This window comes from Pan paniscus, chromosome 2, assembly GCF_029289425.2.
Source record: "Pan paniscus chromosome 2, NHGRI_mPanPan1-v2.0_pri, whole genome shotgun sequence".
Taxonomy (NCBI): Eukaryota; Metazoa; Chordata; class Mammalia; order Primates; family Hominidae; genus Pan; species Pan paniscus.
In genome coordinates, this window is record NC_085926.1 from 186,437,775 (window position 1) to 186,464,279 (window position 26,505).

A 26,505-nucleotide genomic window follows, 5' to 3' on the forward strand; every position below is an offset into this window, starting at 1 on the left:
TATATGTTCTGTACCTTGTCCTTGTAGGCAGTTGCAGACACTAGGGACAGGAGTCTGGGGGAAGACAGGAGCATTGAAAGTTTGAGGAAAAAATGAAAAGCATGCTTTAGAAAGATAATCTGAATATACTTGAATTGGAGGGGCCCTGGATTGTGAATAAAAATTAGAAGTATGTCATCTGTATTGTGTAGGATAGTGCTTATCTACAAAGAATTTTATGTAGAATTCCCCATCAGATTAACCCTTTGCAGCAATAGCCAATTATTTCTGATATTAAAAATTGTAATTAAATAAAAGATATGGATTGGTAACTAAACATTTATTGAGAAGTTACTGTATCACTTCCACATATCAATTCACTTGTTTTTCTTAGTAATCCAATGATGTAGCCTGTCATTTCTCCCATTTTTCAGCAGAGGAAATTGTGGCCCAGAAGGTTGTATGTAACTCATCGAGGCACTAAGTGGCAGAGGTCATGTTTCAGCCACGGCCATCTGGCTCCAAAGCCTAAATGTATGAATTGGCCACTAAAGGCACAACTGAAAATACTAACAGTCCCTGTGTTAGTGAAGAGGGATATTTGGCAAAAAGTTTTTATTTTGCTTTTTTACAATTCAGTGATTTGTAATTTATTTACAGAGTCATGCAATCATTACCTCAATGTAATTTTAGAACATTTAAAAAGTCCATGCTCATTTGCTTCCCATTCTCACTCCAACCCTAGATAACCTCAAATCTACTTTAGTGGTAGTCAGTTTGTATGAATGGCAACTTCAGTTTAATAGCTTTTTTTTTTTTTGAGTAGTCACAATCTGATAGCCTTAATCACTAATTCAGGAGAATAACATTGTTTGACCATATCATTTCTAACTTCTGCATGCAATTAGTGTACTCTATTCATAATTTGATGCAGAGAAGGGTAAAAGTGACAGGCCTTGTGGCAGTCATTGGTCAGAGGCATATGAGTAAGACTGCCTGAGACCCTACCCTGGAGTTCTGTCTTGCAGGTAAGGCACATAGACAAACTATTAAGCAATATTGGAGAAAGAAGTTATTGTAGAAATCCTGATGTTTTTGGTGAATGGCTTATGTTAAACTTCTCTCTCCTGGAAGTCATTGAATTGTTTTTAAAAACTTAGTATGTATGAAGCATTTGGAATGCTTGGCATTTTGAGAATAAAATCCACATCAATTTAAAATAAAATAAAACTCCCCATCCAGAATAGAGTAGTAATTGCAAGACATAAAATAGCCCAGCTGTGGAGTGGCTTAAAGGACAATTGGTCTCAGGCAGAGAGTACCAGATAGGACACGCTACACAAAGGACTGTAATGTCTCAATTAGTTTACCTATTGGGTAGCACATATATCTGAAATGGCTTAAAATAAAAATTGCAAATGCACCAGATTTAATCAATCTTAGTATTTCCTTCTCTTATGCTCTCAGTCCTTAGTTAAAAATAAAATTTGCCTGCCTCATTCTCCTGTGTGCTAGCTAGTAGGATTAACTGGAGTTCTCAACAGGAAAGCAATAGATCTAGTAGACGACATTGTATGGTGGGTGAAAGCCCGGTAGAGATAATTATACAGTCACTCCCACTATATTACCCTTCAAAGAAACTGAGCCTAATATTCTCCTCCTAAGCAATTTAACCAACTTCTAAAAAAAAGTATAAGATATTATTTAGAGAATGAAATAGCTACTGTATATAATCAGGAGGAAGAATTATAGGAAATTATACTCATTTGATAAGTGTATAAAGAGCTACGCTCAAAGCTTTGTATTGTACCTCCCAAGTAATTGTTCAGTTGTGCTAACTGTCCTTAAAAAAGGAGAAGAGATAAAGAACTGCTAAAGAAAAAAAAATCAATCATTATACTTGTTCAGGAAGATTTTCCTTCTGGGCAAAGATTAAGTCTTATTTCATGCTCCATGAGGATCAAGCACACATTTAGCCCTCCCATGTTTAGTAGTGGTGATTTCTTTGCCTTTCTCACATTCATGTTCATGTATAAACATAGACACCAATATGAAACTAAATGCAATAAAAGTGTGTTTTAAGATCTACCACATGTACGTCCTAGTAGGTATAGATAGATGTTATATATCTGTGTTCACTGCACTTACATCCCAATATTTTCAGAAGATAGGACTGTATGCAAATGTTTCCAATATCTCTTTCTAGGATCACACACACAAAAAAGAGCCCCTGAGGTCTTTCTACTTGTTTCAGAAATGAGCTGGTAGTAATATTAGAGCCAATTTCCTTTTGGTTTGCTGTAAACAAAATAAACAGCCCATTATGTAAACTGTATAAGACTTAAGTGTTTGAGCACTTCCCTTAGAGTTTGTAAGTCTTATGCCCCCACCATCAAAAAGTAAACAAATAAATAATAAAAAGCCAATCTAATTGTTATTATGAGAAGTCATACAGCGTATTTGCTAAGAGCAGCTCCTCTAAAGATGTCAGACTGCCTTAGATGGAACGAACACTCTGTATCCTCCGCTTGCCAGCTGGGTAACATTCAACAGGAAGCTTAATCTCTCCATGCCTCAATTCCTGACTTCAAAATTATTGTAGTAATACAATGCCTACTTCATACAGTTGCAGAGACATCAGTTAGGCGCTGTTCCTCTCACATATGTCATCAATTCTGAGACCGATTCACATGCTTAACATTTCTGACTAATTACTGTTACGTGGTAATCATGACATAGCGGCCGTTGTCTGTACTTGTACATCAAAATCTGCTGTCTATGGAGATTAGTGACTTGGAAGAAAATCCTGGAGTCAATAGTGGACCCCTTTTTTATTAAGACTCTTGATGGCCCAGAGGTCAGTATAATGAGGAAAACATAGAACTTCCACGATTTTGACTTGAAAAGTAATTCAAAGGGTTGAAATTTAAACGTAAAGAAATTTTTGGAATGCTTTCATTTGTTGCACTTATATTTTCCTTTTTATATATGTAGCGGGGTGACATATGATAAAAAAAACTATGGATAATTTAAAGCCATTTATTTCAACAAACATGTAATATATATTCTAACGACAAAGCCCTATGTTATAATTTAAATGGCAGTAATTTTTGTTTCCGGTTTTGTAATAGCTAATGGTGTATTTTATAATCAGTAGCATCTTTGATTTGATGGGGTAGTGTAGTAAGAACTCAATAAATGTTAGACTCCTCATTAGGATTTGGGTAGAGGTTAATGTCGGTAGATACATTATTAGAGTTAACGGTCCTAAGGCTTTTTAATGTGAGCAGAGTGCAATGAAATAATATTTTGGATTGACCAAAAGTCTAGAGAACCTGATTTGTAACTGTATCATTATGACTTACTGAACTTCATTCAGTAAATATTCCATGAAATTGAGCTGAAACTCATGTCTGCTAAATATGTGTACTCTGCCCTTTTCTCTTCATTATGAGGATTAAATTGAATGATAGGGGTGTAAGCACTTTGTAAATCCAACTAAGAATTATTAGTTAGAATAGTTCAGGTAGTGCTGTAGTAACAAATACTCACCAAATCTCGGTGCCGAAAACAAGGGTTTATTTCTTACTTATGCTACTTGTTCATCATAGGTCAGAAGGAGTTCTTTGCAGACTAATAGTTGTCATTTCCAACACTTTTGACCTCCATGCCAGAGTAAAAGAGCTCTGAGGGTCTCAAACTGGCAATTCCACACTTTGACCTGGATGTAATACATGCCACTTCTTATATAGCTCCTTAGCCAAAACTATTCACATGGCTCTACCTAGCCATAGGGTTGCCACAGAGCAGAGAGCTGGAAATATGTGGAGAACAGTGTCAATAACTTTGTAATAGTAATAATGGTTGACAACCATTGTGTGCTTCTTAGTACCAGGCACTGTTGTAAGTGCTTTAGCTGGGTAGAGTCCTTTAGTCCTCATCAAGTGGGTATGATCATGATTCCCATTGTACAGATGACAACCCAAGGCACAAAAGGGTAGACCAACCTGCACAGAAGAGACAGAGCAGGGATTTTGCTTGTGTGACATTGATGTGTGTCTCAAACTATAATGGATTTGAAGGCATTTTTTAAAATGTAAAAGGAAGATACAAATATAGTTGAGAATCTTCTGTTCTGAAAAATAAGAGTTGAAGTTTGGTGATCCCCAAGCCTCCCTAAAATTTCACCTGGATCAGCCCCAAATGACCTACACGTACAATGACTGCTGTGTTCTTTTGGCGCCTCATCTTCAGAAACCAGGGGCCCTCTCCTGGCCACTGACTTACCTCGTAGCTTAGCAGAAGGGCATTGTCCCAGTGTTTCGGTACATACTTCCTCCTTTGACTTATTTAACCTTTCTATTTTGGGAGTTTTCTAGCATGTGAAAGAACAGTAGAGTGGCCACAGTCTACTCCATTATCAATGATCAATACACAATTACCAATACATTCTCAATCTTGCTTAATCACTTTGCAAGTTAATCTGGCTGCTTGTCAAGCTGAGCTGTGAACACAAACTGTGTTCCTTGGGGTTGCGGGGTATAGAGCTCCTAAAACAGGAAGCCAGTGACCAGGGGAGGGCCAGAGAGGACATGTGGAGGACAGAATTGAAGGGCTTCAACTGGAAAAGAGGGTGTCTTTAATCAATAGTTTAGACAAGTTTGCAAGTGGAAGATAAATGATATGACAATATTTAATCATTCGTAGGACATTCTTGTAATGTAAGGGGGAAAAGGAGAAATATGTTGTTAATAGGGAGCCAAAATTATTACCTTTCTCCGTAGCTCCAACTGTAATCTTGCCTGTTATTGAGGTAGTTAATAAACGAAAGCCTGTGAGCTCTGTTCAATGGGACAGCAACCAGAGAGGCTTCTTTCCAAGCCCTCCCACCAGGCCAAGAAGCAGCTGAGCTGGATAGAAAGCATGCCTTCAGCACCCTGGGTTTCCTCTTCAGTGGCATCCAGAGGACCCTGGGTCACTTCACCTCTCTGTCTCTTTCTGAAAAACCTATATAATAACCGTCTGGGTGACTCACAAATCTATTATAGCATTTAATTAACAAATGTTCCTCAAATGCTTTGAGCTCCCTGTTTGGATAGATGTGACTGAAATGTAAAATACCTTTCACTGCCTTATTTATTGCTCCAGCGAACACGCTATATGCTGGCACCATTTATCTTCATTTTAATTTTATCTCCCACAAATATAGGCATTAATTTAAATCACATACAGAACATAACAGTTTTTATAGAGGCAAACTTATTCCAGTGTGCTGCATTTTAATATCGCACTTTACCATCTTTTCTCACTTGATTCAAGAATAGTATCTCTTCCTGCCTCAGCATTTAATCTTAGGACAACAGAAACTTTTTTGTGTGTGCATGTTCTTGCTCTCAAACTTTGTTTCTCACTGCTTTGCTGCTTGTTGCCTGAAAGTTGTTCTGTCAGTGTGAGCACAGGTGTAAGTAATTCCATTTCTCTTTTGCCAGCTTAATTTCCTGTGTGTGTGTGTGTTGTGGGGGCCAAGGGGGGCGTGTAACACGATGGATTTTACAGCTGAAGCGTATACTCATTCATCTTCAGATATCTTTTCTAATAGAAATAAAGACAATAAAAGTGATACCCTCCTCCGTGAAATTTACACATTAAAGACCCCTTCAAACTGCTCACTTTTTTTCTGTCTTTTTTTTCATTCAGAGGCAAAATTTCTCCCTTTTTTTCATCACTGTTACGTTTGCGGCAGATGAGTCTCTTCCTTGAGGGGAATCATGGTAAATGGGCCTGCTGTATTTACAGCTATGAAACATTCCAGTTAGCTGTCACACCCTAAGCAAGGACGGTTTCCCCATCCTTAATTTGCGGGCTGAAAAGCTGTGGCTCTCCTCAATTAAGACTTTCCAAATTGCCTCTGACATGGCAGCATATTCCCAGAAGTCAGGTCCTGGGAGGCAGTAATAACATGAGCACTGCTGGTATAACAACGTAGTTTTACAAGCCATTTTGTGCTCTTTTCAGAAGCTTTCAGGATGCTTTTTCTCTGAAGTTGTAAATTAAAAAGAAAACAAAACTTATTTTGATTTTTTGTTTTTAGTTTTCCTAGTCTCTGAATATCTAGGTTTAGGGACATCTGTCATAGTCTTATTTATTTATTTTACGCTTAGTCTGGATTTAAAATGTACAAATTAATGTTTAAGTTCTCTGTTTTATTCCTGTAACAATCCTAACAAGAACAGGTTCCATTATTGTATTCATCTTACAGATGAGGAAACAAGGCCTAGAGAAGTTAAATATTTTTTTCTGAAATGGTACAGCTAGTACGTGGCAGGACTCAGATTTTGGATCCGGTCCACCTTAACTAAATATGCTTTTGATGTAGCTCTCTTCAGGCTGAATTCTTGACCTCTCATTTGATGCTGACTCTTCTCAAACCCTTAGTCTTTGTGCTACTAGGTAGATTTTATCTGTGGCAAGAACACGGTTACCCTGGAAACCCACTAGCTAGAATGGCAAGCCAATTATAGCACCACCGCTTTTTTAAAATTAAATTAGCGCTGCTGATGACGTGGACTTCTTGATTGAAGCATGCTGAGAAATGGGTTCTCACCAGTTGTTCCTGCCTCTTAGGATCATGTGGGATCATTCTCATCTGTTCTATCAAGCCAAACAAGAAAATGCCTCTATGTGATTGACTGGATTTGAGGAACAAAATGTGATGATCTTTTAGGACCCTGAGCTTTCAGTAGTGAGTAGACATGCATGGAAATGTTTGGAAAGAAGCCCTATTGGAGAAGAAGACTGTCATCTGGATACTTTCCACCCCCAAGCACTCAAGGTCCACTGATTTAAAGCCCTGCCCTTAACTACTGAGGCTAATGTTCTCTATTTTAGTATTTCTTATTTTATTTAAGGCCATTGGTTTAAATCCAGACTTGATTCAGGAAAGGTTGTAGTCCTTTGATATTCTTTGGTCTTTGCACACTTCTAATAGGGCAGGAATTTGCTTTGGTTCAAACCAATTGGTGAATTTCCTTTAAGTACACAGAATTTAAACAATTGAATTCATATGGCCACTGTTGAACTGAGTGGTACCAGGTTGGAGGAAAGGACATTCATTATATGTTAGTGGGTTGTGGACTCACTCTCTGAGATGGTAAACGGTAGGCTGGTAGAATGTTGAGTAGTTCATTCTGCATAACACACATGGCGCCAGGCACATTACCTAGTACCTCTATGATTTTCATCGGCTTTATTTTCTGTTTTGTAGAGTAGGTAAATGTAAGGAGACGGGTTTGCTCATTTGCAAGGCTCTTCTGTGATGCAGGGTTTTGAGTACAGGATTCCTTATTTGCAGTCCAGTGCTCTTCGCTTTATACCACCGAGTCACCACAGAGTCTCAGGGCCTGTCTTCTGTATTGCAGAAAACAAATCAAGGATTAGCAACACTGAATCTTAATTCTTGAAGTTCTAACAGGAAAATTATGTTAGTCTTGCTACATATCGTAGGCATATTTTGTCCAAAATGTTAGTAATCAGGGAGGAGAAGAGGCTGCATCTTACTGTGTCCTGATGGGTGATACTTCCGTGACTATCTCCATCACCAGTGAGCGGATTTCCAGAAGTCATAGTTCAAAACGATGAAGAGAATTACACATTTTCAGAAAACATTGTACATTCTTTGTTAACTTTTCCTCTTGTAAAATAATTTGTTTTCAGACATCCAAGTCCTTTCTCCATGATTTACTGGGTTGGTGACATTAATCAGCGTGGTTATCTTGGAGCCTCATTTCCCCTTGGGTAAAATGGAAGGATAACATTGGCAATCATACAGACGTGTTGTGTAGAAAGGAGTAAGAAGCATTTTGGAAGTGGCAAAGTGGCAATAATCCCCTGTAAGACAGTAGTTGTTTTTAAGATCACTGAGCTCTCAAACACTGGCTTTTTCTGCCTCACACTTTCTAGATTTGTAAGACTTAATCTGAAAATATCTTTGCTATTCATTATGTATAATTGTAGGGCTTTGGATTTAAAAAATCCTAATGCTGTTATTTCCCTGACAATAACAAATTATTCTCATCTAATTTTCTCTTATGTGAAATAAGACATACACCCTAGTTACTTCCATGCCTAATATGATTGACAAATCTATATGTTATCTTAATTGTGAATATATTTTCATACATATAGAAGTACATGTGTGTATTTCTTGAAATGTAATGGTCAATATACACTAACCAGTTATTTCTGGGATTTTGGGAACAGGCTTCTTTCTATACTTCTCTACTTATCTTTAAATTTTCTCTAACGAGCCTACTTTGCTTTTGTTTTACATACAGTAATTAATATATTTATAAATGTATGTATACTATATATTTTAATAAATTTATATAAGTATATGTATGTATATACATATGTTTTGCAAGTAAAAAAACTTTAGTATATCTACAAAGGCAAATTAAAAACTATTACATTTTTTCTCCCTCCCTTCCTTTCTACTGTTTCCCTCCTCTCCTCTCTTTGTTTTCCTTCCTTTGTTCCTTCATTCCTTCCTTCCTTCCTTCGTTCCTTCCTTCCTTCTGTCCTTCCCTTCCCTCCCTCCCTCCTCCCCTCCCCTTCCTTCTTCTTTCTTGCCCTTTCTTTCTCTCTCTCTCTTTTCCTCTCCCCCTTCTGTCTTCCTCTCCCCACCTCCATCTCCCTCTCTCTCTCCTCCCTCCCTGCCGCCTTCCTTCTTTCCAGAAAGTCACTAACCAGAATCTTTCACAGAATAAACTGTGAAACCTAGATCTTAAATGTACTACAGTAGAAAAAGAGATGAGATTTTTGAAAGATGATGGCTTGTCCTTGTCTCTGTACTTGAATCTATCTCAAAACAAAGATATAACTATTGTTTTTAATAATAATTTCAATATATAGTGACCATCCTTGCCTACTACCCTGAAGAGAGAGAACATTTACACATAAGACTGGTGGTTGCAGTAAACCCCTTTCAAGTGGAGTTGCCATTATGGTCCTTCCTCTTCCCTTCCTTCCTTTCATTCCCTTGCCCTTTCCCCACTTTCCTTCTCTTCCTTTCCTTTTTTCTTTTAAGGTTCATAAAATCTTGATTGGCCTCCTTCCTAGCAGCCAGGAGTTTGGGTCCCTAATAGCTAAAGCTTATATACTTTATTTTCTTCTTTCTCCAGATGGCTGTGGCTATGAATTTTACTCCCCACCCCAGGACTACCCCTGCTATACTGACACTAATTTTCATTTTATAATACTGTCTTCATCAGTCCATGCTATGCTACTAGTTTTAGTTATTATAATATTAACTTAATCCACAATGAAGGTGACAGGTTTTTTTGTGTGTCTTTTAATTTTTAAAGGGGAAATATTATCTCTCACTTTAAGGAAACTGACTTTAGCAACTCATTCCCTCACTTTTTTTTTTCTTTCAACTTGATTTGTTCAACTAAGGAGACCACATTTAGTACTTGCTAGCTGAGACTTCTGTTCTACAATTCTGAGTTAGTTCCTCATCCGTCCGACCCTCTCCCCCCATGGTGCACTGAGTCACAATGTGATCACCAGCTGCATGTGCTGCTATTACACACAACACATTGGCTAGCAGAGGAGCCAGGATTCAGCCTTGGAAGTACTTTCAGGCAAAGGTGAAGACCCTTTCCCCACTCTAAGCATCTTTCAGTAGTTTAGTGTAGCTGATATTAATGTTATAAATGGTCATTCCTAATCCTGTCTCAGTTCCAGCCCAGATGGAGTTTTGATTTTAGAAAATCATTCAGTGAAATGTATTTCCTGTGCCTGGTAGTCATTGATCACTTACCAAAAAAAAGGGGGTAGTGGGAGACTAAAAATAAACTTATGATAATTCACATACACTTAACCTTTACTGACTAATACCAAAAAGGGAATGAAGCAGGCTCTGCTGACCAGCACTTGCAGATGGATTCCAGGAACGTGGCTAGAGCTGCAAAAGCCATCGCTGAATCCTGCCAAAAGCATCCCAGGGGATTTTACTAAGGGTGGGGAGAGCAGGGAACATGGAGGTGTGTGTGTGAATTTGTTTTAAAACTCTCTTACTCAACACTGAGCAGTGGGAAGAACACTGGGAAAAAAGGTCGGAAAGTGACATTCTAGACTGGGTTCCACCCAATCTCTATGACACTGGAAAAGTAATGTGTCCTCTTTGGAACTTCAGGTATCATGTGAACAATAAGGGTGTCATATTAAGGTCTTAACACGTTGAAATGTTAAAAACATTCTGTAATTACTTAAATTATTTCAAAACAGAAAGATCATACATGTTCATCATGTTTCTGTGTTAACTGGACAAAACTACACTAAAATTAAAGAGCAATAAAAGCGATCGTGTTAAAATTTTATTTTTAAATATAGTACTTCTAGTAACTGAATATCTAACTTTATTAACAATTCTAAATCTCGCTTTTTTTTTTTAAACCCCAATGAGGCTGGGCACCGTGGCTCACACCTGTAATCTGAGCTCTTTGGGATGCTGAGGCGGTATGATCCCATGAGCACAGGAGTTTGAGACCAGCCTGGGCAACATAGTGAGATCCTGTCTCTACAAAAAGTTTTTTAAATAGCCAGGATTAGCCAGGCATGATGGCGTGCACTTGTTGTGTCAGCCGCTCTCGTTGGGGGTTGGGGGTGTTGGGGGTGGGCTGAGGTAGGAAGCTTGCTTGAGCCCAGGAGGTAGGAGGTCAAGGCTACAGTGAGCCATGACTGCATCACTGCACTCCAGCCTGAGCGACAGAGCAAGACCCTGCCTCTAATTAAATAAGCAAATACACACATACAACACACATATATAAAATAAAATAAAAACCCCAATGTGTTAAGATCTCAGGTTTAAACTTCGGCTTATACAAACCATAGTACTACCGTGCAATAACTGAATTGACAAGGTACCAAGACCTATTTTAACCAGAAAAATAACATAATTGTGTTATATTTTCCATGAGAGTCATACTCTTGAAATTAAGTATTTTCTCAAAAGAATTGTTTCTCAATTAAAAAAAAAACTTACTCAAAACATTTAGTATTTAATTATAATTATAGGCAGATAAAATTTATAAAAGATTATCAGTAAGATCAACAACCTCTGCCTCTTTAATCATGTTTTTCTCTACCTTCTGCTGGTCTCTTCCTGATTTTCATGACCTCATTGTCTATATGAGTATTAAGACATTTGGGGTAGCTTTTTATGTTGTGTACTTTCTTTTCTTCTCCTTATGAGATGGCTGACACCTTCTAAAGGATTCAGAGAGTTTCCATCTTATTGAAAGGTCCTTATGAAAATTCACTGGTAGTGTTCTTAGCTTATACTAGGAAGGCATGTTTCTTCAGAAGCAGTATTTGTTGTATTTAGGGTGGGAATCATTATGTAGCAAGAGTGGTCTACATATTGGTCTTGCAGCAACATCAGTACACCTTATGAATGGTTTGTTTCCCACCAAAAGTCAAAGATTAGCCTATATGATGGATGATGGCTACAGAAAATAGTGCCAGAAAAACAGAATCTGTAGAAGATATATATTAAGAGATTAATTGGGAAGGAGTAGCTTGCATGATTTTGTGGGCTGGCTAGGCAATCTAACATCTACAGATTAGGCAAGTAGGAAGGGCAGGCTGTAACTCTGTGGCATGAGATGAAGCTACTCTCCACAATGAGAATTCCTTCTGCTTTAAGGAATCCTCAGCTCTACTTCCAAGACCTTTCAACTGATTGAATCAGGCTCAACCAGGTTATCTAGTGTACTCTTCATTACTTAAAAATCAACTGATTAGAGGCTTTAATCACATGTACAAAACACCTTCCCAGCCACATCTAGATTGGAGTTTGATTGAATAAATGGAGACTTTAGCCTGAAAAAATTAACACACAAATGGACCATCACAGGAGGGTAGTCTTTTTCTACAGAAGTTAAATCTGTGGTAGAGAAGCAACAGATACCTCAGGGCAAAAAAAATCCAGGAAGAGCATAAAGGTTCAAGCAGAACCATGAGAATGCCAGCATTGTCGTTGGAGATGGTGACTGGAAGTGATGATAGGTCTAGGGAACAGTAAATGTGGACAAACTGGCATTTTACCTCGGGCACACTTGGACCTGTATAGGCTCCACCAGTCTGCCCTGGAAACAGAACCACAGTGGGTCAGACAGTCTTTTGTATTAGTTTTAAATACAGAGTTGATTGTCTCTCTTGCATTCTTAACTTGCAATTTAGTACTGTTTATATTCTGCTTGAAGGTTAGAGACATTTGACTAAATACTCTTTTCTCCACATTGCTGTCATTCATTAATGTCCTGGTCCTGGACTTTACTCATTGACCACAGGACAAGTGGCTCAACTCTCTCCTGCCACTACCCAGGCTGTTAGTCCTGTTGGGAGGCTCAGGGCCCAACTCACTCATCTGTAACTCTCATCTCCATTCAGCTGCAGCCTCTACAGCCCCTGGTTATACCCTGGATCTTATCATTGCTTCACTCTATTTTACCTCCTAAATTGTAAAAATTAAAACCAGCCTCGGAACACAACCCCTCATTCTTCCAGCACTCTCTCTCATTCAGGTAACTCCTATTCTACTTTTCTTCAGCATATTTACCTTCTATTACCTTTCTTTTTCCTCACCAGTCTCTTATATTTCCTTTATCATTCAACTTACAGTCTGTGGTTCAATACTTCAGCCGACTCTTCCAACACATGACCTTCTTTTGGTAGGCTTTTTTCAGAGTTTCCCTTTTTGTACTTGCCCTTATGTAAATCTGTGGCACGGTTGGGCCATCTTGCCAACTTTTCAAAGTTATTGCACACCACACTCTGTTGGTTTTCTTCCTACCATTCTGAACAATTTCACTTCAGGGCTCTCCTTAGTGGCTCTTCGTCTCCCTCTCCTTGAATGTCATTTTACTTTTTTCTTTTTCTTTTTCTTTTTCTTTTTTTTTTTTGAGATGGACTCTCTTTCTGTCACCCAGGCTGGAGTGCAGTGGCGCAATTTCAGCTCACTGCAACCTCTGCCTACCAGGTTCAAGCGATTCTCTTGCCTCAGCCTCCCGAGTAGCTGTGTCTACGGGCTACAGGTGTGCACCACGCCTGGCTAATTTTTTTTTTCTTTTTTCTTTTTTCTTTTTATTAGAAGTGGGGTTTTACCATGTTGGCCAGGCTTGTCTCGAACTCCTGACCTCAACTGATCCACCCACTTTGGCCTCCCAAAGTGCTGGGATTACAGGCACGAGCCACCATGCCTGGGCTTGAATGTTGTTTTCCTTTGGTGGGGCTTGGGGAGGGGTGTCTTTCCTAGGGGCTGCTCTTGTTTCACTTCCCTCATTTGGTTAAGAGAGCCTTTAACTACTATGGCCTCGACTATCAGCTCTACAATATGATATAAATTTGTTTCAGTAAACTTGCTCTGCAGATTCAATTGTTTCTAACTGCTTATCGCTCAGGTGCATTTGGATGTATTGCAGAAATCTCAGCCTCAGTGTTTTCAAAATAAACTCATTCACTTCTCTCAGGAATTTTTTCTACTCCAATGTTGTTTCGGTATGTGGCGTCACCATCGAACCAGTTTCCTAAGCCAGAAGTTTAGGTATTATTTCTAAGCCCTCTCTTTCCCTTATTATCAATTTTACCTCCTAAATATTTCACAAATCTTTCTACTTCTCCTCATTTCTGCTGCTGGTACCTGATTTCAGATCAGTGTCATCTTTCATGGACCATTGGTGATATCCCCCTAATGGGTTTCCTTGTATCCATTTCCCCACCATCGCCCCAATCTATCCACCAAGGCTTTCCTAAAATGCAAGTCTGACTGTATTACTTTCCTGTCTAATATGTTATCTCCTTATTCCTGTTGTATAAGACAGTGATTAGGAAAACAGGCTCTGAAGTCAAATAGAAATGAGTTTGAATCTCATATAACTATGTGATCTTGGACAAAATAACCTTTTTTGGTTTGTTTTCCACGTACAAAATAGGAATAGTAATTGAACTTTTCTTTTTAGATGTTGCATACCTCTCTGGTATACATGAAGAAGATGTGTAGTATCTCATTCCCACCCCGCTTATGCACCATGCTATAGCCACACACTGCCTTTGCTCTGATCCCCAGCGACATTGAGCCACCACTGGAGAGTCACATGGTATTGTTTTTAGCCTGGAATATTGTTCACTACCTCAGTCTTTTATTGCCTTGTCTCAACATAGATGCCATTTCCCTTAAGACATTTTCAGCACACTCCTCTGGTATAATTTACTTTAAATGTCCTTGCTGTGTTCTCCTGTGTCTTTCTCCTTGAACTTCCTAATCCCTACACCTTCCACCCTGCAAATGATCATTATCTCACTGCCTCTCCCAAATGATAACCTCTTTCCACCCATTTTAAGTTCCATGAGGACGATGACCATTGACCCGAACCGCGTTGTTAAACTTCTTAGTCTCAGCTGCCAAGAGCTTAGCACAGTGTCTAGCAGAGATTGGACACTCAGTAAATATTTGATGAATGTTTATAGTGTGACTGTCTCGCCAGTGCACACACAACAAAGTGATCCCATCTTTCCTTCTGTATCATAAAATAGAATTTTCTTACCTCTGTAATTTCTCCCTAGGAACCAGACTGCTTCTAGAGAGCTTCTTCACAAAATCAAATTAATTGGTATTTTACAAGGAGGGAAAGCCCCAGGACAAGTCCCTTCTCTTGACCACAAAGTTCTGTGTTTCTCATCTTTCCTCTTGATGTCTTGGTTTCAGCAAAGCGACATTTCTATCCCTGCCCCCTGCTGCCCCATAATCCTACAAATGTACAATAGATATGTGTAAGTACTACATCCCCAATCAAGTACAGCGTTTGGCCTCGGGTGGGAGTCAAACAGCAAGCTGATTTTTAACATTACTTGGAAGAAATTTTCTAGGTATATAACTGACAAACATTCATGGAGAGCTACTTCATTTTTCTGTCAAGCTTTTGGGGGATTTTTTTTAATAGTTCTGCACTTTGAAAGAAAGTTCACAATTTTTAAAAGGAAATGTGGCCCTTTTCATTAGCTCCTTTTACCTCATGCTGAGTCATGGATGAGAGAGAATTTGTAGGCGGGTGAGCTGCAGGAAAAGTAATACTGTCATTTACACTTGTAGGCTGTTATGCTTTCCAGAAAACTTTTTCCGTAGGTTGCGAAAGTGATTAATCTGCTGTTAAAACTGACAAAGAAGGTTCTCTGATAAGAGAAAGAATTAAATGAGGAATTTTTCTTTAAAAAGTAAGCGCTTCTTTCCCATTTTAGATTAGAAAAATAAGTTTAAATGTTTCTTTTAATTTTAGTCGTGTGTGTGTGTGTGTGTGTGTGTGAAGTTGGCCATGACTTAATACAATCTCAAGCCATTTTCTATTTAAATTATGTTTTTTACTTATTGGCATGGCTTATTCCTCATGCTGTATATCTAAATTATTCATTTCTACATCCTGTTCCCTTGCTTGTCTCTCTTCTTCTTTTTTTTTTTTCCTTTCATTTTCTTTATTTGGGTCTTTTCAATACTTTCAACATCATCTTACTTCGGAGCCCCAGATCTCTTCTTTTCTACCAAACCTTTTTGAAACATTAAAACTGGTGAAGATGGCCTGAGTTCTCTCTGTGATATAAATTTATCCCTCACTGAAAAATTCCATTCATGTAACATTTTTATAACACTTTTTAAAACTTGGATGAAAGTTTTTTCATGTAGTTGAAATGAAGCATCACTGCCTAAAGCGTTTAGAAATTTTTTTACTGTTGGTTTTAAGAAATTACTCTAGGATTTCCACTGAGGACTGTCAAGTATTGGTGAAGTTTGATCTTCTCTCAGAGCTCATGTTTCAGATGGCAACTTAAAGGGACAAATAAATCAGTCAGTCACACGGCATAATCTAACTTTAATATGATTCTGCAGAGAACCAGTGACTCATTTAGAGAAATCAGAGTCCTCAAAAAGGTGGAAAACATGTTAGAACTTATTAAGCTTGTTGCCTTTACCATGTCAATGCCTTGTTTTTATAAGAAGATTCAATGGGTTGTTAAAATGCACTGTCTTAACCCTCTCCCCTTTGTATTTTTCTACTCTTAAGATGCATCATTTTATGTTGGGATCTATCAGTTTATTTTATTTGTTTTTCCTTCTTCCTCTCCTTATTTTGAAGGCTGACTTCTGAGCTTGAGCCATATCCTTGGCAACTGAATGAATTCATGGGGAGTATAGTAGAAAAGATTTTCTCACAACTCTGACAGCACTGCCCCCTAGTAAAAAAGGGAAGAGACAAGGAGAAATGGTCCCTTTTGCAACTGAAAGGACCAGCACAGGGGACTTGGCATTCTTCTTTTAGTCCTAAAGCTTAGACATACATACTGCTTTCGCCCCTGGGCTACAAATACATGTTTTAAAATTCTGAAGTTGAAAACGTCAAAACCATTTACAATTAAAAACCTGCTATTACTGTATATTTATACAGGTATTTCATAAGGGAAAAAGTAGAAAACATGTAAATGTATTTGTTTTATGTCTGAAGTTCCAAGATTATTTCTGTTTCTTTACTGAATGTGTTTGAAATATATGCAAACACACATGTAAACATACCTGTATATTTATGTACAGATATAAGTCTACATGGAGACCAGCATTTTTAGATAACACTGTTTTACAGGCTGTGCATCCATCTTTAAGGTGCTATAGCATAAGGTCTATGACTGCATTTTGTAATAAAAGATGGCAGGCTTTCTGGAAAGGGTCTCTTTGGGGCAGGAAGAGGTGTGAAGATCTTTTGCATTCTACTTTTAAAGTACAACAAGTTAAATTGCTACCAGATAAATTAGCTTTATGGAGATTTGTTTCCATTTTTATAGCAAAATCGAATAACTTTTAAATCAGAGGAAAAAATATTCTTTTGTTGTTTTTATTTTTGTTGTTGAGATTGCCTGTTTTACGTTGAGTGCAGTGTTTTTCAGGTGGAAACATATTGGTTTGACATTTTAAGAGGAAAATGTTCTATACGTAATATGAAAGAATCTTTTTCTTAACTAAATGCCAGCAACAAAATTTAAACCAAAAAATGTAGTAATGAAACAATGGTAATGAGATATGATTATGGTTTAGTGAGCGAAAAAAGCCCTGCAGGGAACAGTACGAGCACAGTAAATTATGAATTGCTACTAAATAGGCCTCATTAGTCCACTGTGGACCATGTTTAATTGATATTAGAAAGGAGTCTAGAAAACTTTGGAAAGTACATGTAAGACAACTTGCTGTTAAACTAATAAAAGTCATTAGAGTGTCTGTTTCAAAAATTAGTAATTATTAGTTGTGTGTGAGGGTCCTCAGGCAGCACCCATTTTACTAAAACATGCTTAGAGAAAAGATACTTCAATGAGAAATGAAACTGCAGAATGCTGAGCAGTGTAATATGTGACAGTTCCCTGGGAGTTTCTCCCCTCCTCGTAGGTATTTTTAGCAAAATAGTCCTTAAACATTGTTTTTTTTTTTTTTTAAGTTGGAGTCTCGCTTTGTCGCCAGGCTGGAGTGCAGTGGCCCGATCTTGGCTCACTGCAACCTCCACCTCCTGGGTTCCAGCAATTCTCCTGCCTCAGCCTCCCGAGTAGCTGGGACTACAGGCACGCACCACCACGCCCAGCTAATTTTTGTATTTTTTAGTAGAGACGGGGGTTTCTACCATATTGGCCAGGCTGGTCTCGAACACCTGACCTCGTGATCCTCCCACCTCTGCCTCCCAAAGTGTTGGGATTACAGACGTGAGCCACCACGCTTGCCCCTTAAGTGTTGTTTTAAAGAAAGTTGGCACTCTACTGAAGACTGGAGCCCAAGAAGACATTTATAGGGATTGTTTATTTTCATGTTGTTACTACACTCCATGGTCTGCAAAACCAGAGTGCCAGATGTTAAATTCTATCAGCATAATGCATCTTTAATTAAATATTATATACGCCATACAATTAATAATGTGGTCTGTTTCCAAAACTTTATTAAGAAATTACCATAATTTTGTATAATAGGCTAATAAAAAGGCACTGTACTTTGAAACAGCCTTTCGTAAAGTGGTTATATGATTTGTATCTGTTGAATTTGGAATTTAGATTAAGAGATTGTGGGCCAGAATTATCTGATGCAATGTACTCAGGACTTTAAATAAGTTGCGAATCTTGTAGGGTCTACTATTATTTGGCTTCCTTTAAAATAAAATAGGTTTCTTATTTGTCGATGAGCTCACTCTTTAAGAGGTTTAGGGAATAATTTACCTACTTGCTTTGTGTCCCCCAACCCTACTTTGTAAAAACCTCAAACAGTACAAAACATGATAATTCCAAATATACAGTACATTGGGCTATGATATTTCTTAATGAATGGAAAGTCATGCATCTGGTTCTGTGGTCATCATTGATGTTTTAATTTTCACAATGTGTTAGCATGATACTTAAATTCCCCTAGTTGTCCTGTGAAGAAAGAATTTTAAATTCACATTTCACATGCAGACAAACTCTGATATTTAAAAATAATAGTTATCTTTTAAACTGAGATCCTATGTGGATATGGAATAGCGTATACAGCTCTGACAGTAGGGCTTCAGTAAAATAACATTTTGCAAGCTGTGTTTTTCAAGACAAAATGTCACCCTCAGCTAAACAGAAGTAATTTGCATCAGAGGTGTGTGTGTCCTTACTCTTAATGAAAAAACGGTCCCCTCTCTTCAGAAAGTATTTGCTGTCTCTACAATGTATTATTTTCATCACTGTGTCCCTCCCCTGCCCTTCTTATGCCCTAATATTTGTCCCTTAATTCTATTAAATTAGTTGTCAACTAAAATTAAAGGTAGATGTTATCCTTCACAATCTGTCCTGGTCTAATTTTTCAGTCTTGATTCGTCTCGTTGACTTTATGGAGTGTAGAGGTGGCTAACACAACAACTCTGGAGCCACAATGTGTAGATTCAGATACCAACAGTAGCTTATGCTGAAACCTGGGTCAAATTACTTAAGCTCACATACCTCAGTTTCCTCATCTACAAAATGAGGATAATAATAGGTTCTTCCTCACTTATATGTAAAGCATTTAAATAAGGACTAGTAGATCGTATGTACTAGCTGTTGTTAAATTCTGCCACATTTGTTTGTTCTCCATACACACCTTAGCCTTTTGTCTGTGTGTTGTGATTCCATGCACCTCCGAAGATACGGCTCAGAGAGCCACCCTCTGCTTGCCAGATTGAGCATAGTTCATCTGGAACTTTCATACACTTCTCTGTCTTACTTAGCATTTGCAACTATACTTTATAGTTATTTTCAAGTTTATTTTGCCTCTTTTGCTGGTTTGTGAACTTCTTGAGTCCATGGACTTCCTGTGATAAATTTCTCCCTACTACAAAAACTCAGTGCCTTGTGCTGAGCTGCTGTGCTTAGAAATAGATAGGGGAGAGGGTGATTTTTTTATATCTATATACATATATTTGTACATATATATGTACATATATGTACACATAATTTGATATACTTTTGAGTGTACATGATGTGGTTCCTTATTTTTGCATTAAGCCTATCACTTCCGGGCATTGGCAAAGATCTGAAAATTAAAAGGAACACAAATAAGAAATGCATTTAGTCCATTTAAGCAACATGTGAGTTCCTCTTATTGAGTTTCTTCCCTAATTTAGATCTCAAGTTTTGCAAAAGAATGATGAATTCCTTTATTTAAAGAAAAATGAAAGCATATCTGTTACCTTCTGTCCTATGAATGCCAATTCTCTATCCTGGATAATTAGATAAATAAGATATTTATAAGCGTATGGTTTATGCACATAGACATGAAGCTCTCAATGCCTGCTTGATTTTCCTGTCATGATCATGTGGGTTAAAGCCCAATAGATGTATTTTGAAAACTCGAATGCCAGTATGTCTTTAAAAAGATTATATCCTGAAATAAAGTTTTAACATCCTGTATCCTATGATAAAAGTTATTTTGCATTTTTTTCTTTACCACTGAAAACTTGCGAGGCTCAAAGTAGTTTAATTTGTATATATTGAAGCTACTCATTTGCCATATTTTAAAAACAAATCATAAAACATGGTAATTGGTAATTTCACAAATTTTATCAGGGAATATTTTATTACTACATTTTAAAAATAAAACCTGTAGATTTATTTAAAAAGCATATTTTGAACTAAAGACCTGAAATGTGTAGCTTGTGTAGCTCCATTTGAAAAGATGAAGGTTTTGCTATTGTTTGCAACAGTTTTGCCTGATTTTTGTTTTCCCCTTTTGCTCTGTTTTTGTAGTTCAGTTTGTTGCAGCATTGTTGTCATGTCTAATTTTTGTTTACGTTGCACTGCACAGCACTCTTTCGTATACTTAAGTAACCTTTCTTGTTCTGCACTGCTGAATGACAGCTCATTTATTCTAGGGTGGTAATTGCAGTGTAGCAGACCCAGGTGAGCAATGTAAAAAGTTGAAGCAGATAAAATGTATGCTTTCTTTTATAATGGTATTGTGTGCTGTGTTCTCCTCATATAGATGCTTTTTGTTTACATAGACAATATCTAGGAGCAATCTACATGTTCTTCAAGATCTTTTAAAACAAATACTCTTTCATTTTTAAAAAAGTTGTATTCTTGGCCAGGCGCTGTGGCTCATGCCTGTAATCCCAGTACTTTGGGAGGCCGAGGCGGGTGGATCACTTGAGGTCAGGAGTTTGCGACCAGCCTGGCCAACATGGTGAAACCCTGTCTCTACTAAAAAATACAAAAATTAGCCGGGTATAGTGGCACATGTCTGTAATCCCAGGTACTCAGGAGGTTGAGGCAGGAGAATCGCTTGAACCTGGCAAGCAGAGGTTGCAGCGAGCTGAGATCGCGTCACTGCAATCCATCCTAGACAACACAGCAAGGCTGTGTTTAAAAAAATAAAAAGACATAATTGCAAAAGAAGTATTTCACTTCACCCTTTATTATAGGACAGACCACAGTGAAAGCAAGAAGATAAATGGTTAACTGACAACTGACCTCTGATTGGAGAATACTAGAGAGTGGTGAAGACTGTGGCAAGCAGGAGGGCTCACCAACCTCCCAGATTTAACCCAGGCTGCATGTAGGAATGCAGACCCAGTGTTGCTAGGTCTCTGGAATTGAGTTATATTTAACTAGCCTGTGATCTCTAAGGCCTTCAATTATGAGGTTCAGCACCACTGGAAAACTGAGTCCGTTTAGTGCTTTATTTCACAAAGGCAAATTGATGGTCCTTTCTGACCCTAAATTCCCAGTTTTACTTAAACTATTTAGACTAATCTAAGAAGTGTGTGAAATAAATACAGTGGAGCTTGAGGATTTTTGTTGTTGATTTTCTGTCCTTTTATATTTCCTCCTTCCCTCTGAGGGTTCACATAGGAGCCTCCACAGCCAGAGGATTACTTTCAGAATCGGAGGCAAGATTATTTCTTGGAATTTTGGTCTGAGGAAACATTATTTAGGTCACTTGGACACTTATGTTGTGCTTTCCCACAAAATTGTCTAGCATTTTCTTTAAGACATAGGCATGACCACTGCCCAAACGAAATAAATCACCCTTTCTCTTAAAGGATCCAGACTATTAAATATGAAGAACATCAACTAATTTGACTAGCAGAATGTAGGCCTTCAGTGTTAACATAGCCTTTTTCTGTTATTGCATTTATCTGCCTTTGTTCTGAAGCCCCAGTCTAGTACCTTTCTTAATGCAGATCTCTTTGAGCATAATGTTTCCATTAAACCAGCCAGTGGATCTCATTTGCTCCATACATATTCATATTAGGAAATATTATTGTACAAAGTAAAAGATGCTAGGAAAAGATACGCTGGAACAACATTTCTGAAAGTATTTGTTCTGTAGTTAATGCTCTGGGAGCCTTTTTCCTTCAAACTCTCTATTCCTAGTTAGGGCCTCATCATTTCTTGCCTGGATTATTGCAGTAGCTTCCAGGCTGGCTTCCTTTATGCCCTTCATAAGCATATGGCTGCCAGATTAATATTTTTTTCAACACAGCCCTGATCCTGTCATTCTACAATTGAGTTCCTCACAGTCTACCTGATAGAGAGACAGAAGGAATGTGATAATACAAATAATAATGGTACTCACAACAACAATAAATGACTGGTCTTTGATATTTAATCTCTAATATCAATTGTCTTGAGACAACAAGGCTTTTTGAATTCAATATCAGAGGGTTTAACTGTGAGGTACTTGGCATGGGTCTGAATTGCATGTATATTGTATGACTGATTGAAAGAAGATTATCTGATACACATGAGAAGTGTGGAGGTGGGAGCTGACATTTTGTTGGAAGTGCATGCCTGGCATTTTGATATACTATTGCACCTCCTCAAATCTTTTTAACAGAAACAAACTACTTTGTGATGATAGAATAGCATAATACAGGACAGCGGAAAAATCTTAGTGCTTTTTGTTCTGGTTTTGATTTTGCAACTAAATATGTATGATAAATAGGAAATTAGTGCATTGGAGCATATGCATCTGTTAAAGCAGATTGACTGCTTGGTTATCACACTATAAACAACATTTTTGAAGAATTTTAAAATTTATAATCTCTGATATAATGTTAAATGAAAAATAAGATACAAAGCCACACATAAAGAGGGTTCACATTTAAGCACCATCACCTATACAAAACACACACGCACACAGTCACACACACACACATACACACAATCACACACACACTTACACACAGATACAAGTATACATAGAAATACAAACCATGAAAATAACGTTACCAAAACAGTTGTTATCACTAAAGTTTTGAACGAGTATTTTTTATTTCTTTATTAACCTTGTTATTACTTCTCATATTTTCTACAATGAGTATCACTGTTTTTAGTTTTGTTTTTGTTTTTTAAATGGAGTCTCACTCTTTCTCCCAGGCTGGAGTGCAGTGGGGCTATCTTAGCTCACTGTAACCTCCACCTCTCGGGTTCAAGCAATTCTGCCTCAGCCTCCTGAGTAGCTGGGATTACAGGTGCCCACCACCATGCCTGGCTAATTTTTATATTTTTAGTAGAGACAGGGTTTCACTATGTTGGCCAGGCTGATCTTGAACTCCTAACCAGGTGATCTGCCTGCCTTGGCCTCCCAAAGCGCTGGTATTACAGGTGTCAGCCACTGTACCCGGCGTATCATTGTTTTAATAAATACACTGTCTTACACGAGGGCTTGCCTAGCTCTCTCAAAAGTCTAAGAAACAATGAATAATATTATTTTATTTAAACATTATTTAAAAACATGAAAACAGTGAATAAAAAGTTGAACTCTCCTCTTACAATAATAAAAATTCTTCTTGAATAATTCTGTATCCTACCATTCCATGAATTGTATCCATGGAAAAGTGTATGTTTTTCTGATTCATTTATTTATTTGCTTCTAGGTTATTGGATGAAGAAATCTAGGAATAGAATGAATAACTGTACAGATTACACCTCTGATGCCTGGTGTGTGTGTGTGTGTGTTTCTTTCTTCCCTTGTGATTTTCTCTCCTTTTCCTGCCTAATAATGATGTAGCTGATCTGCTTATCATGTTCCTTTATTTCTATAATTCCAATTGTTGTAGATCCCATAGAGGTGTTCACTCTTGCTCTCTCTCTCTCTTCTCTCTCTCTCTCACACACACACAGATTAAATAGAGAAAATTAAGTAGAGAGGAAAATGAGGAATAATTTCATACTTTAATATATTCATTCATTCATTGCTCTTTAATAATTTTTTTCTTTTTTAATTTTATTTTTCCATAAGTTATTGGGGTATAGGTGGTATTTGGTTACATTAGTAAGTTCTTTAACGGACATTTGTGAGATCCTGGTGCACCCATCACCTGAGCAGTATACACGGCACCATATTTGTTGTCTTTTTTCCCATGCTCCCCTCCCACTCTTTCCCTCAAGTCCCCAAACTCCATTGTATCATTCTTATGCCTTTGCGTCCTCATAGCTTAGCTCCCACATATCAGTGAGAGCATACGATGTTCGGTTTCCCATTCCTGAGTTACTTCACTTAGAATAATAGTCTCTAATCTCATCCAGGTCATTGCAAATGCTGTTAATTCATTCATTTTTATGGCTGAGCAGTATTCCACTGTATATGTATACACCAGAGTTTCTTTATCCACTCATTGATTGATGGGCATTTGGGTTGGTTCCACGATTTGCTACTGTGAATTGTGCTGCTATAAACACACGTGTGCAAGTATCATTTTCGAATAATGACTTCTTTTCCTCTGGGTAGATACCCAGTAGTGGGATTGCTGGATCAAATGGTAAGTAGAGCTCTATGATGTTTTGATACTCTTCTATGGCATAGACTTAGTGCTCCCATGTTCTAAGTGTTATGAAAGGCTGAAGATAGGAATATTAGAACATGGCCCCCTTCCTGAGTTATATAGCTTAGAACAATGGTACTCAAACTTAAGAATGTGTAAGAATTACCTAGGCCATAGCACTTACACATGGAATATCAAGAGGGAGAACAGACTAGGAGAAGACGTTTGAATTCAGCTGCCCATGTAAAGTATAAAGAATTATTTTTACCCAGAATCTTGAAGGGGAAGGAACTGAGTCACACAGACAAGAATGTGCCTAAAGCAATTCAGCAGTTCAGAGTGGAATGAAAAGGACCCTGGTTCCCTGCTCTTAAGCCAGTGTTCTTTAGCTGGCTAGAACTCAGCTCGCTGTTTAAAAAATGAATGGGTTGCAGTGGAGCGCTGTGTTCCAAGTAGGATTTGTAAGACTTCTGGAATTCTGAAAAAATTCTACTGGTTTTCTGCCTGTTTCTCTGTCTATACTTGAATTCACTGAGGCCAAAAATGGTAACTTTTTACCCAGTAGCTGGCAACATTCCTGGTAATTAGAAAGTGATCAGTAAATGCTCAATGACTATCTGAATGATTGCATTTTTCAAAAAGAAATCTGAAGTCTAAATTTTGAGCCAACTAAATATCATATTTCTTTGTTTTTGGGTGGTTTGGGAAAAATCCAATGTGTTCTCTGAAAGGAAAACATATTTGGAGATATGATTATTTTTTTCTGTAAATAAAGTTACTTTGTTGTAAATATAAATATACATGCTCATTTTATAAAAGAAAATGAAAGGAGAAAAAAGAGCAAAATATCTGTATTGACACCACTCATAATTACCACTCATAATTTTTGTTTTGTTTTTCTTATTCACATATAGGACTTTTATCATGATATATGTATGAATTTATATCCTGTTATTTTTCTGAAACATTATAGCATAACGGGATTAAGTATCCTATTACCTCTACAGTTCCTGATATTTATAAAGATAAATTATGAAAATAATGTTTGATTGAGAAAGGTTTTTCTGTTTATATGCTGTTCCAAAGAACCTTAGGTATCAGAATTTATCTGAGCCCAAAAACGTCCCTTAGGTACCTTAAGCTACCCAAATTCTTTGAATTCTTTCAATCAAATCCCCTAATTTTATAAAGAGGAAATTGAAACCCAAGAAACAATATAAGTGAATTTGTTTGAACCCAGGAATTTCAGTACTTCTTGTCCTAATTTAAAATTGTGTCCCAAAGAATATTTATCTTTGAATTTGTTGATGTTTGCTCTTTTAAAAAGGAAAGAAGAATAATAAACTAATTCCTCATTTTACCTTTAAAAGGAAGTTTCACTGGAGGAATAAGACCCGAATGAATGAACCCCCATCAGTCATTTGTAGCCCCCAGCTGATGAGGATTTCAGCAGTTGTGCTGACACCTTGATCTTGGGCTAGCCACCCTCCCCTTGCTCTGCCATGGAGCTTGGTCACCTTGTACCATGGTCAAAATAATGGTGCTCTCTTTCAAAAGCCATCCTCAGATTTCCAGCTAATAGTGTGTAGAAAAGAGAAAACATAATTTTTAGTACCCCAAATTCTAGGTTATCTACTGCACTGAATGATCTAAAATATCAAGTAGGCGCTTTCAGCAAAGCTGTTAGAAATATAAATAGAAAAAATAGGAAAGATTATTTGCAGGACTATTCAAACTAAGACTGTTGTTGTTCTCATTATTATTGTTGTTTTTAAAGAACACTGTCCATATATTGCAAGACACGTTGCCCACTGCCCTTCACCTATGGGATTATATAAACGCAATCCTATTTTTTAAATAGTTGTGCAGAAAATCGAGAAGGGAGCTACCTTAACTGCGTATTCAGTTCTTGAGTGACAAAGACAGGCGTGAGAGAGAGAGTCCCTTGCTTCCAAATCACCCCTCCTTTGCCTCACCCTTTTCAGGACAAACCAACTACCAGAAATGAATCTGACCCATGTGGTCACTACAGGATTTATCTGGGCATTTGCTGAACCTGCTATTTATTTTTATTTCTTCCGATAGACATGGATTTGGCACAGGGGAGTGAATTCTTTTTGAAGCAGCAGATGTGCCTGGTACACCCGTTTGCTGTAACCATTTGTGCTGTGGTTGAAAA

The 26,505-nt window shown here is 37.6% G+C and overlaps 1 protein-coding gene and 1 long non-coding RNA gene across 12 annotated transcripts in view; one reads left to right on the forward strand and one right to left on the reverse strand.

Annotated features, from left to right (window-relative positions):
• Positions 1 to 26,007, reverse strand: LOC117979839 (uncharacterized). The gene is made up of 3 exons (XR_004670877.3): positions 12,662 to 26,007; positions 7,537 to 7,768; positions 1 to 7,386 (listed from the first exon to the last, which is right to left on the reverse strand). It is a non-coding gene; the product is annotated as an uncharacterized LOC117979839 (long non-coding RNA).
• Positions 1 to 26,505, forward strand: part of LPP (LIM domain containing preferred translocation partner in lipoma) — a 738,130-nt gene that overhangs the window by 415,319 nt on the left and 296,306 nt on the right. The gene's annotated exons all lie outside the window — the stretch shown is intronic.